The 11,763-nt window shown below is 39.0% G+C and overlaps 1 non-coding gene and 1 pseudogene across 1 annotated transcript; one reads left to right on the top strand and one right to left on the bottom strand.

Annotated features, from left to right (window-relative positions):
* Positions 1-347: 347 nt before the first annotated feature.
* LOC112443934 (U6 spliceosomal RNA) lies at positions 348-458 on the bottom strand. Its single transcript, XR_003032335.1, has one exon. It is a non-coding gene; the product is annotated as a U6 spliceosomal RNA (small nuclear RNA).
* A 3,266-nt stretch (positions 459-3,724) lies between these two features.
* Positions 3,725-6,598, top strand: LOC615210 (chorionic somatomammotropin hormone 2-like; annotated as a pseudogene).
* Positions 6,599-11,763: the final 5,165 nt, after the last annotated feature.

Below are 11,763 nucleotides of genomic sequence, written 5' to 3'. Positions count from 1 at the left end.
AGGATTATAGCCTGCTATGGCACTGAAACAAGACGATAGTGTTTGTTAGTTTACATTTCTCATTCAACTATAAAGTTAATGAATCACTAACCAATGATAATTGACACCATCAGTTTCCAGTCAGATCCTCTTTAGTCATACAGTGGATATCTGAACCTGTTATATGATCCCCAGCAACAGTTTTAATCATTAAATTTATAGATGTTAATTGAAGGGTGTTGATTTACAATACTGTACTGCTTTCAGCAAAACATCAACATGAGTCAGCCATAGGAATACCTATGTCCCCTCGCTCTTGAACCTCCTTGCCACCATCCTTCCCGTCCCACCCCTCGAAGCTGTTACAGAAAAATATGGAAGGCTTCACAAATTTGTGTGTCATCCTTGGGCAGGGACCATGCTAATCTTCTCAGTATTATTCTAATTTTTTAATATATGTGCTACCAAAGCAAACACATGAATAACAATTTAACAGAAAAAAATCATATAGTCATCTACCAATAAATGATCAATTACATTAGGAATTAGGGTATTCTGCTATATTTACCACCTCTTATAAAATTGAATTTTATAAGGTCCAAAGTTTCATGAAGGAATTAAGCATATATTTATGCATAGCACATGTATACATGCACAGAAATATATGCACACAAATATGTCTATGTTATATAAGCTATTATCCTCCTTGCCTGTCACAATAAGCTCTTTAGTTGATGAGAGAGACAGTCCCAAATTTCTCCAATTTATATGTCTCCTTTTTGAGAACCACTTCTTTTATTTTCATCCCCTAATTTTAAATAACCATTTTATTCTTAGGTATACCATGCCCCTTTAAACTAACTAAGAGCAGAGAAAACCTAGTAAATGCTGATATCTTATCCTTAATTAAATTATCACTCTTCTGGTAAATTGGAAAAAGAATCATGTTCAGATCTCATTCAGGAGGATAAAATCTCTATTTTATCAGTTCTCTTGTCCAAACTCAATTCTTGCTTACTTCAGTCTTAAATTCTGCTTACTTACAAAGGTCAGACAGGAAAAGTAATATTAAAATCACGCTTGCAAGTGTCTATTATTTTATGCTTCTGTTTGCCAAAGGTAGGGCCAGGAATAATTTCTGAAATATTACAATACATCATGAAAGCATGAAGGTCTAGTTCTACTGTCAAAGAGGAGATGTTTGGAGAGGGTTCAAAAACTAAGCCCCATGGGTTGTCAGGATGTACTCATGACCAGACAGATAAATTTTGTCCCTAAAGAGTCAAAGTCAGGAAAGGGCAGGCCTTGTTCACAGAGCCGATGACGTTGTCTTGGGTGCTGACCAGGTAATATTCTTATATTACCATTTGGAGATTTATTTGCTATTTTCTTGAAGAAACAAATGTAACAAGAGGATTAAAGATGAATAAAAGTAGAAGAGCTGTCAAGGTGCCTAGAAGAAAGTCTAGCCAGGAGAACCAGGCCCCGACACTGATAATTGTCAAAGACTGTAGCAGTGAGTGTTTTATAGACAGAGCAGAAGAAGTGGATAAAAAACCAATGTTCTAGAGTCACTGCTGTTTTGTAGTCAAAGATAAAATATTTTTCTCTTTAAGCAGAGTCATCACAGCTCCTCATGTGGTCCCAGTTACACAGATGAAGACCGAGAGCCCACAGGCATGTGTGATGTGACATCAGGAAGTGAACAGATGTACTGGTGCCCAGTGACCTGCATCTGCTAATAATGGGACCTGGGGAAAATTACTTGCCCTCTCCAAGTCATTGCATCTTCATTAACACAACTTGATGATCATAGTGAAGATTAAGGCTATCTCACAGGGTTCCTGTGAAACACAAATTTTAAGACGTTTTAAAACTTTTGGGAAAGTATCAAAGATATGCATGGGGTTACTAAGGTGAGTGAGCAGATCCAAGGTACAGTATCCTTATTCTCTTTGTATTCTCTCTGTACTCAATAGTGGTGATCAGTCAGTCACATGTTTACTCTTACCCCAGTGTGATGGTAAACCACACAGATCAACTGGACTTTTCCTGTCATTTCAGTGTCTAAAATGCAAGCATTATTCGATGTAGAATAAACAAATTGCAAACTCCTAGAGGGCCTCGCTGCTCAGAGTCTGCTCAGAGTCTGTAGGGTGCCAGCAAGGTGAGGTTCTGGTAAGAACTCTTTCTTCCCAGGCTGGCTTCTCTGTGACTCCTCCCAAAGGGTGGGGCGTGGGGAAGAGAGATAGAATAAAAGACACAGAGACACAGAGACACAAAGAGAATTCTCTGGTGTTTTGCTTCATGAAGACACTAAACCAGTGTTCCACCCTAAGAGCTCATTTAACCTTAATGGGCTTCGCTGGTGGCTCAGATAGTAAAAAATCTGTCTGCAGTGTGAGAGACTTGGGTTCTACCCTGCACTCCAGTATTCTTGCCTGAGAAATCCCATGGACAGAGGAGTCTGGTGGGTTATAGACCATGGGATCCCAAAAAGTTGGAACCCTTTTCAAAACACAGTACTTTGGCAGTTAGGTCTCTAACACATGAACTTGAAGAATACACATTCAGTCCATAATACTACCTGACACAAAGCACTTTTAGGTGGGACTGGGGAAAAGGAAGCATGTTGATTTTTCTGGTCCTTCAGTGTCTCTCTGGGCTTTTTTCTCCAGGCTCAGAGTAAATAGCCAATAAATGACAACTGCTCTGCAGTGAACTGGGTGGATGGAACATGTTAAACAAAGCTGAATCCCGGTCACAAAAGTGAATACTGGGAGTTTTTTAAAGCTACAAATTATTGTTTTAAGATTTGCAGTGAATAGGTTTCCAGCTACAATAGAAGGGGTGTTTACAATTGGAAACAATTATTCTCTTTCTGAGGAAGGTATTTGAAAGTTGTATGTTAATTCTTTCAGGTCAATCAAGGAGCACACAGTAGAGCAGACAGATAATAAAAGGCGGTGATACAGTTTTCTATTAAATTCATGTAGTTCTTTTTACTTACTAGATCTTCTTACATCCTCCATTTTGTCTGTCCATTTTTTTCCCAGCTCTTCCAAGTAAACAAAAGATTAAGTGGTTAAATATAGGTGCATGCATGCATTCTAAGTCACTTCAGTTGTGTCCAACATTGGCAACCCTTCTGACTGTAGCCCAACAGGCTCCTCTGTCCGTAGGATTGGCCAGGCAAGAATACTGGGGTAGGCTGCTGTCCCCTCTTGCAAGGGATGGTCTTCACCTTGGGATCAAACCTGAGTCTTGTTATATCTCCTGCATTGGCAAGAATATTCTTTCCCACTACTGTCCCCTGGGAAGCACCAAATATTGGTACGTATGTACTATATTTGGTTCAAATAGTAAAAATAATAATAATAATAATAATAAAACAGAGAAGGGAAAAGACTGAATTTAGTAACGTTACATGTAAAATCATTTTTATAGAGACAATGTATAGAAAAGTAAGAAAAGAATGACTTTCAAATTTTGTGATGCCCCTCACCCCCCGTTAAAAAAATATACGTCTATCAAACATGTTAGTGTTCTGGTAATGGGTTCATCTACTGAATGCCCAACAACCCTAACTAATTGCCTGATCAAAACTGGGGTGTGTTTCTTACATATTCATGAATTTTGCAATCTTATATTTTACACATGGAAGTTCCCATTCATTTCCTGTTTTCATACAGAATAATAGCTGCAATCCTGTGTCTAATGCATTGGTTAAACTAAAGTCGTCTGCATGGACAGAAAGAAAGAAAAATATGCCCAGGGCAAACAGTACTATATCAATGCCACCAAGAGCTGCAACACCAATTTCTTCCATACTCCCGAGGAAAGAGATAGAGCCCACCAGATGAACGTAATTCTTTCACCTGGATTTTTCACCGGATCAAATGAGACAGTTTGTAGGTTACCAGACTTCAGATTATTAGAGGTTATGGTAACTGTACATGCAGAAAAAGGTGGAAGAACCGTAAGCAATTGAAGAGTAACTATATTATGTAGCTGATGAAGCATGAGCGAAATCAAGGGATGACTAAAGATCTGTAGTAGCAACATAAATAGCAGATCTATAAATTGTCCATGCAGACAACTTTAGTTTAACCAATGCATTAGACACAGGATTGCAGCTATTATTCTGTATGAAAACAGGAAATGAATGGGAACTTCCATGTGTAAAATATAAGATTGCAAAATTCATGAATATGTAAGAAACACACCCCAGTTTTGAGTACTCCCTGTTACTAGTGACTCCTACTTGGGAATCCTATACTGCACCACCTGAGCCCTCGCATCTTCCTTTCAAAGCTCTCCTGATTCTGCTTCTACTTCTCTGACACCTCCTTCATTCGTCATTCTCAATGACTCCTCTGTCACCTTTTATTCTTAAGTTGTAAGTCTCCCCCACAATGGCTTATAAAACATTGCTTTGCTTCTCATGGCCGCAACAATTGCCTCTGTTCAGAGGACAACACAGTTTACATATCAAGCCTCAATCATTTATGGCAACTCCAAATTTTCACTGTTATAGTCTCTCCTTCTGATTTCCTGCATTATCCTTCCTCCTAACATTATTTAAAGCATTTTCACATGCATCCCCCCTTAAAATACTATCTTCTCTCTCTACAACCTTCTTAATGATACCAGCATTCTTTTTCCCTGTTAAGCTCATTGATAATGAGGGTGAACAAGTAAAGGAAAAAGGACAAAGAGGAAGAAGAGGAGGGATTTTCAATAAGCTTAAATTTAAAGTTTATTGAGAGTTACTACATGGCCTTACATTTTACTCAGCACGTTATGTGCATTACTATATTTAATCCTATTCAGTTCTCTGTTCTTTACCAGTAAAACAGTTCATGGCTATAAAGAAATCAAGCATATTAACTAGAGATCTTCAGCTCCTGGGATTTTCATGCTCAATTCTGCTATTAGTAGTGAACTAGAGGGCAAAACTCTCCATTGTGAATCCCACTGATGCTGTTACTAAAAACAATGCTGTGCCATTTTCTGCCCAGAGACACGTCAACAAAACAGACTCTTCTGACGTCAGCAGGGGGCTGGTGTGGGATCAGCTGAGGAGAGAAGCCTGTTTAGGAATGTCATGTCTTCTTCCTTGTCTCTTTGTTTTAATATCATGAAACAAATTATCAATCAAAAATCAATACGAATGACTCATCTGATTAATTAATACGAATGAATCACTGGGTGACAATGATGTGGGCACAGGTGGAATCCCTCTTTCCTGGATCAGGCACTGCAGCACATATTGACTTGCATAAATACTTAGATTCTCTCACGCAAATATACAAACATAAAAGAACTCACTGAGTGGTGGTAGAATTTCGGAGGAAAAAAGAAAATTCTTCATGTTATAAATTAGAACACATCAGAAGAATCAGTTCCTAAAATAACCTAGATTTTTTAAAAATTCAGCCAAGTGTGAATAGCTTACATTTTATCCTTTTGCAAGTTTTACTACCTTCAAAAATCTCTGCATGCACATAGGAATAACCAAAAGTTTTTTAGGTCAGCTGCTCTGAGCAAAGATTACATGTTACCAAAACCACTGAATTATGATTTTTTTAATGAGACCGTTTCTTCTGGTTGCTTAGAATGAAGACCTTATTAAGTGGACACTCGTGTTACTGTACTCCTGGAATAAACCTCTGTATCATCTAGTCACGAAGCTTTGGAGTATAAAAATGTTTCAGAGGCTTTCCTATCAAGTGCTATGGAGAATAAGAACATGTCAGAGAAACTTCAAGCATTCATAGAGAGTCAATTCAGGAAGGTCAGCATCCTGCAGAGGGCTTTCATTCTTTGCTCATGAATGAAAGAGGTGACCACTGTAATGCGTAAGGAGTTTGTAAGTATCTCGTTTTGTAAAAAAAGATTCATGACTTCTATATGCTAGACGGCTACTACATAAAGCAGGAGCCTAGACATTCATAGTGATAGATTCTACTGTAAAGGAGTCAGAATTTCACTGCAACTTTTGACACATGCAGCCTTCCCTGCATTGCACACAATTCCACCAAAAGCTTGCCTTTTCCTGGGCACTGGTGGTTGAAATGTTTTCAAGAGTAATGGTACTAGAGAACAGACTTTCCAAGATCAGCATTTTTCTTCCAAGTATCCCAGGACATCTGCTCTTGAAGTTCCACTTGTCTTCTTTCTCTGTTCTCCTCAAATCAACAGATGAGAGTGGGAAGGAAGAAAAGAGAAAGTTAAAACTAAACTAGAGTTGCGTTTCTAGTTTTTAGATTTCTAATAGTTTTCTCATAGGCTGGCTCCAAAATCCATATCTAGAGAGTTTTATATTCATATGTCTTCCCCAAATCTTTATTTGATAATTAGAAGAAAAAAAGATAAGCAAATACTAATAAAACACATAAGAAGTCACTATCATTTGGGTATTTAGATTATTGTTCCAGTCTTACAGACGATGCACAAGGTTCGCATTACCTGGTCAGGACTCCCATCCCTGACGTCCAGTGATGAAGATAGGTGTCTTTCTGAATTTTATAACCTGTTCCACTGCCTGAGCAGGGATTCACGTAAAGTTGACATGTACATCAAGATCCTGACGTGCCGAATCCGCAAAACTTGCTAAATCCACATCCATCCCATCCAGCTCTGAGATGGTCATAATAAGCCCCCATAGCGGGCTACTTGAAATTTACAGCTTTTTAATGCATGCTCTGTAATGGGTCTCCTCTTAAAAAAATAAACACAGATGCTTTAGAGATGTCAAATCTAAGAGGGCAATTTGTTAACATTGCTTATCTTCAGTTAAGAGTAAATCAAAAGAAAATCCACCCCTACAATTGAGAGAATGAAGCTCCTATTAAAATTAGTCACAAATAGCAGAAGCTGGCATTACAACGAAGACCATTAAGAGATTACGTAAGAATCACAGCCAATTACTCTGGGTCAAGTTATTAGAATCAAAGAATTAGACAATTGTTCATGGTTCTGGTCATGCTACCAAGAAGGCTGAATTCTCAGGATTCTTTATGAAAGCCAGCCACAAACTGTCAGCCAACTATCACAGTGTTACACCAGACAAGATAAGTGCTTTGCACTTTTGTGTAAATAGCATGAGGTTTACTGAACTGTGTAAAGATTGTTAGGATGCTGTCTTAGTCCTTCTGGGATGTTATAACAAAATATCACAGGCTTAAAAACAATGGAAATGGATTTCCACAGCGGGGTCATGCAGGGTTCTTTCTGGTCACAAACTTCTTACTGTATCCTCACATGGGGGGAAGTCTCGGAAGCTCTGTGTGTCTCTTATACATAAATACACTCATCTCATTGAAGAGGCTTCATCCTTACAACTCCATCACCTCACAGAGGCCCCACCTATGGATGTCATAACCACGGGAATCAGGATTTTATCATATGAAATTTCCTGGGACACAAAGGCTGAGACTATAGCAGATACAAAGGTGAACTGGCTCATCCTCCTGCAGTGGCTGTCGTCACCCACACTCCACTGCATCCTCATTTCCAGCATCACCTTGCAGCCATTCCATACATTCTATCACTCTGGGTTTCACAAGTCCAGGTCAGTCAAGTGTCAGCTCCATCTCATATTCAGCCTATTCAATGTCTCCCTCTCCCCTGCTGAGGCCCAGGGGACCTACCAGGAAGTGCAGATGTATCCATTTCTGCAACGTTCCTTCTCTCTCCCTCTCTGGATCTTCATTCCTTGGGCCATGTTGAAACAGGGAAGATGGTAATGAGATGGGAAAGTTCTGACATCACTGACTTACAAGGTGCCCTTGTAGCCTTCTCTTGGTCCAGATGAACTGATCTTAAATTCCCCCTGACTGACAAGTGTTTCTCTTGAGGGGTATCCTGGTGATTTTCCAGGACATTCACAAGTTGGGGATCCCCAAATTCTTAGTTTCCTTTTTAATCAGGGGAAATGTTCTGCAACCACAGCTCCCCACCTGCAGTATTCTCCACAGCCTCCCTGTTTCCCTCACTCTGCAAGCACCATCTGCAGAAAATTAAGCAGCCCACAGTGAATTGCCTACTAAGTGACCTACAGGAACCCCATGTCTTATAAACACTCTGAACAATTGAAGGGCAGATATACTTGTGTGCATCTGTGCCCCGCCTGAGGCCTCTAGACAATTGTCCAACTGGTCACGTAGACACTGAGTAGATCAGAATGCTGGATTCAAAAACACATTTATCTGAAAAGTGAGATAACATTCTGTCTTCCTTTTAGAGTAACTATCCTTGCCATTAATTATTTGGCCTTAAAAACATGCCCTAGTAGGTCCCTGAATTATAAAATTCTCCAAATAGACTGAGTCTCTATGGAGACTGGAGCAATGTGACTGGATTAGTGATGCTCAGCTTGTTCAACAGCCGCCAAACAAACTGGGATGAGGCCAGTCACTTGACTGTCTCTCCTAAGAAGTCAGTGACCTAGAAGTCAGTCACTAGGAAGATGGTGGCTCTTCCTAAGCAGAGGCTGGTTTTGCAGCATCTTTAGGGCTTTAGCAGTAATTCGTGGTAAAGAAAATGGGAAATAAAAAGGTAGAAGGGAAAGGGGGATGAATAAGAGAGAAGCAGAGAAAGACAGGAGGAAGGAAAAGCAGCAAAGGGAAAGTGAGTCTAGGACTTGGGTAGTGAAGCATGAAATGCTGTTAGAACACTTTATTTTTAAGGACTCAAATGTATATGTTTTTTTTTTTAATATCCTAAAAGCGAATGTGTCATATTCCCTTTCCATGAAAAAACCTTGTAAGCACTTTCTAAGTCATTTACTGCCCTAAACATCTAATTCTATTTTGTTACTTGCTTAACTTTCTTTCGTTTAATGTCTTGATATTTCCAGCAAAGAGGATGATATTTATTAGAGGGAAAATTTGGCAGTAAGGGGGACAATGCCATTGGAAGAAATATACACACACCAATAGACCACACACATCCTCATGTATTTGTCTCTTATAAAATTTATTTCAAGCATAAATTTAGGACTTTAGATCAACAACAGACGTGGTGACATTCAGAGCGCACTCCTTGCTTGACTGTGACATATAAAGTGAATACTATAGATTTCAGAAAATATTGAACAGAACCATAGATATACTATAGAGTCAGTCAGGAGTAGCCAAAGCAGGGATATTTGGACAGTATTTAACAACCACTCCCTTGCCATCCAGAAAGCTTTGATTTTCCCCTCTTTTACAGATTTCCATGTAAGATTACATTTGAAGAAATGGCCCTATTATGTCAAGAACAGTAGCAGTTGTTCCCGAAAGGAAACAAACAAATTAAGAACCTTTGAAGTTCACTGACTTTATAGATTAGTAAATCACATGTCATGGATAGAATGAGGACTTAAACTGAGGTTTAAAAAAATCTCTATTTTCCCAAAGCAGGTCCGCAAGTTGTGGAGAAGGAGAGGGTGATATAAACACACAAATTGCTATATTGCATGGTAGCATGAAGAAGAATAAGATGTGATGCCACCACGGGGTACAGTAGTTTGAAGTAAAGCTAGGATCCATCTGAGTGTGTCATAGCATGACACAAATGGGATAGCTTTATGATGGAGTTTTGAAAAGTTGATGGGATATTGATGTGCAAAAATAGGAAAACAGTATATCTATCAATTCATTTAGGATCATCTTATGAAGTAAGGATCTCTGACATCCTAGATCAAGGCAACTGAGATATTAATATGTATAGCATTATAAGGTATCATTGAATAATCAAGTCTGACAAAAACACAAGAAATGATAATTTTATACCATTCATGTTGTATCTCTCATGGTTATGCTCCCATGATATACTGCATATATTATTGTAGGGTTAGAATGGGGAAATACTTGTATGGATTTTTATGCATTAGGGAGAATCATATATTGCAAAATGTAGAGTTTGTCTTTATTCTACAATGCAACAGGAAACCAAGAACATTCCGTCCAAGAGAGCACTATGTCCAGAATTAGATAAGAGAAACTTTAATGTGGATTGAGGAGTGGTGGCTCTTGGGGCTGGTAGAGAAAAAGAAAAAGACCAGTAAGAGCTGGGAATATTATGACACTAAAAATCAAAGAGGGCTCTGCCAAGTAAAAAGACACAAAGCATGTGAGAGATACAGGAAATGAAATAGACCTTGACCACATGCAAGGAATGAGGCAGACAGAAGAGCCAAAACAGGCATCCAGCAACATGGGACTAGCTGAGTCAATAAATGACTGAAAAGTCAGAGAAAAGGGGGGAGATAAATTAAGGTTTTATCCAAAAGCACCTGAGCTCTATTTTCCTGTATTTCATCAACTTAGAACCAGAAATCACCAAAAAATGTTAAGGTTCTGCAGCAAATGAAAGAAATAAGTACTCTAAGGTGCCTCTGCTAGACCCTATGGAATACCAGAACCAAAGCAGGACTACCCAGTGATAACAAGCAGTAAGTCACTAGTCACTCTTAGCAATTAATAAGACATATATTGTAAAGCATAGAGGATGAATGGAAATCAAATGGAAACAACCCATACCTTTACAGACCCAGCCTGCTGCTGCTCCTGCTAAGTCACTTCAGTCATGTTCAACTCTATGTGATCCCATAGACAGCAGCTCACCAGGCTCTCCATCCCTGGGATTCTCCAGGCAAGAACACTGGAGTGGGGTGCCATTTCCTTCTCCAATGCATAAAAATGAAAAGTGAAAGTGAAATCGCGCAGTCGTGTCCGACCCTCAGTGACCCCATGTATTGCAGCTTCCAGGGTCCTCCGTCCATGGGATTTTCCAGGCAAGAGTACTGGAGTGGGTGCCATTGCCTTCTCAGAGAGCCAGCCTAAACAGAACCTGAAACCTAAACCTAATAGAAGTAATGGTCTCCTTAATCATGTGCCCACTCTCTCCAAGAGTTTCTCATTCCTTTTGCCTGAATCCTCCCTTGTTTATTAACCCTTCATTGCCTTACTCTCAGCTGACGGTCAGCTAATCCCTAATCAAATAAATAATTAAACAGTGTTTACTCCTGAGACATATTTGTATTGATGGACTCTTTTAATCCCTTGAAAGTAAAACGCTAATCCTGGAAGGACTCCTTCCCAGCCTCTTTCCAAAATGCCCAGTGGGCAGCAATTGCAAGTCTAGCTACTTGGACGTCTACTGCCATAATTATAACCTCTTTGGATAATGAAGACAGGAGACAGATGAAGCACCAAAAGATGTCGAGAAAGAAATGCATGGGCAAGTGGAAAAGACACCATAAGCCTTAAACACTGATCTGTGCCTGCACACCATACCATGTGTGATGGGAGCCAGGTGGGCCTAATCAAGGATGGATTTTTCAAGACAGCTCTATATGAGTTGGCACTGAGAAGTTTGATTCAACTCAACTATTTCAACATGATTCTTTGATTCTAAGACTTAGCTCCACTTGTCTCATTTAACTGCACTAAGTCAAAAAGTGAATATACTTATTGCCTATTTGAACACTGCTAAGAGATCATAAAGTTTTCATCACAAGGAGAAAATTGTAACTATTTCTAATGAGGGATGTTCACCAGACTTATTGCAGTGATCATTTTGCAATATATATCAAATAATTATGTTGTACACCTGAAACCAAAATAACATTATATGTCAATATTATCTATGTATATTGATACCTGAAACTGAAATAGCATATTTGTCAATGTGACTTATGTAATGACTTCTATAATATAATGATCATATAATCATTATGTTATGGACATAACACACATGCATACGTTCAATTTACTTCAGTCACTCCGTCAT

This window comes from Bos taurus, chromosome 23, assembly GCF_002263795.3.
Source record: "Bos taurus isolate L1 Dominette 01449 registration number 42190680 breed Hereford chromosome 23, ARS-UCD2.0, whole genome shotgun sequence".
Lineage (NCBI taxonomy): Eukaryota > Metazoa > Chordata > Mammalia > Artiodactyla > Bovidae > Bos > Bos taurus.
Note: the sequence above shows the minus strand (reverse complement) of the source record. Positions and strands in the feature narration are given on the sequence as shown.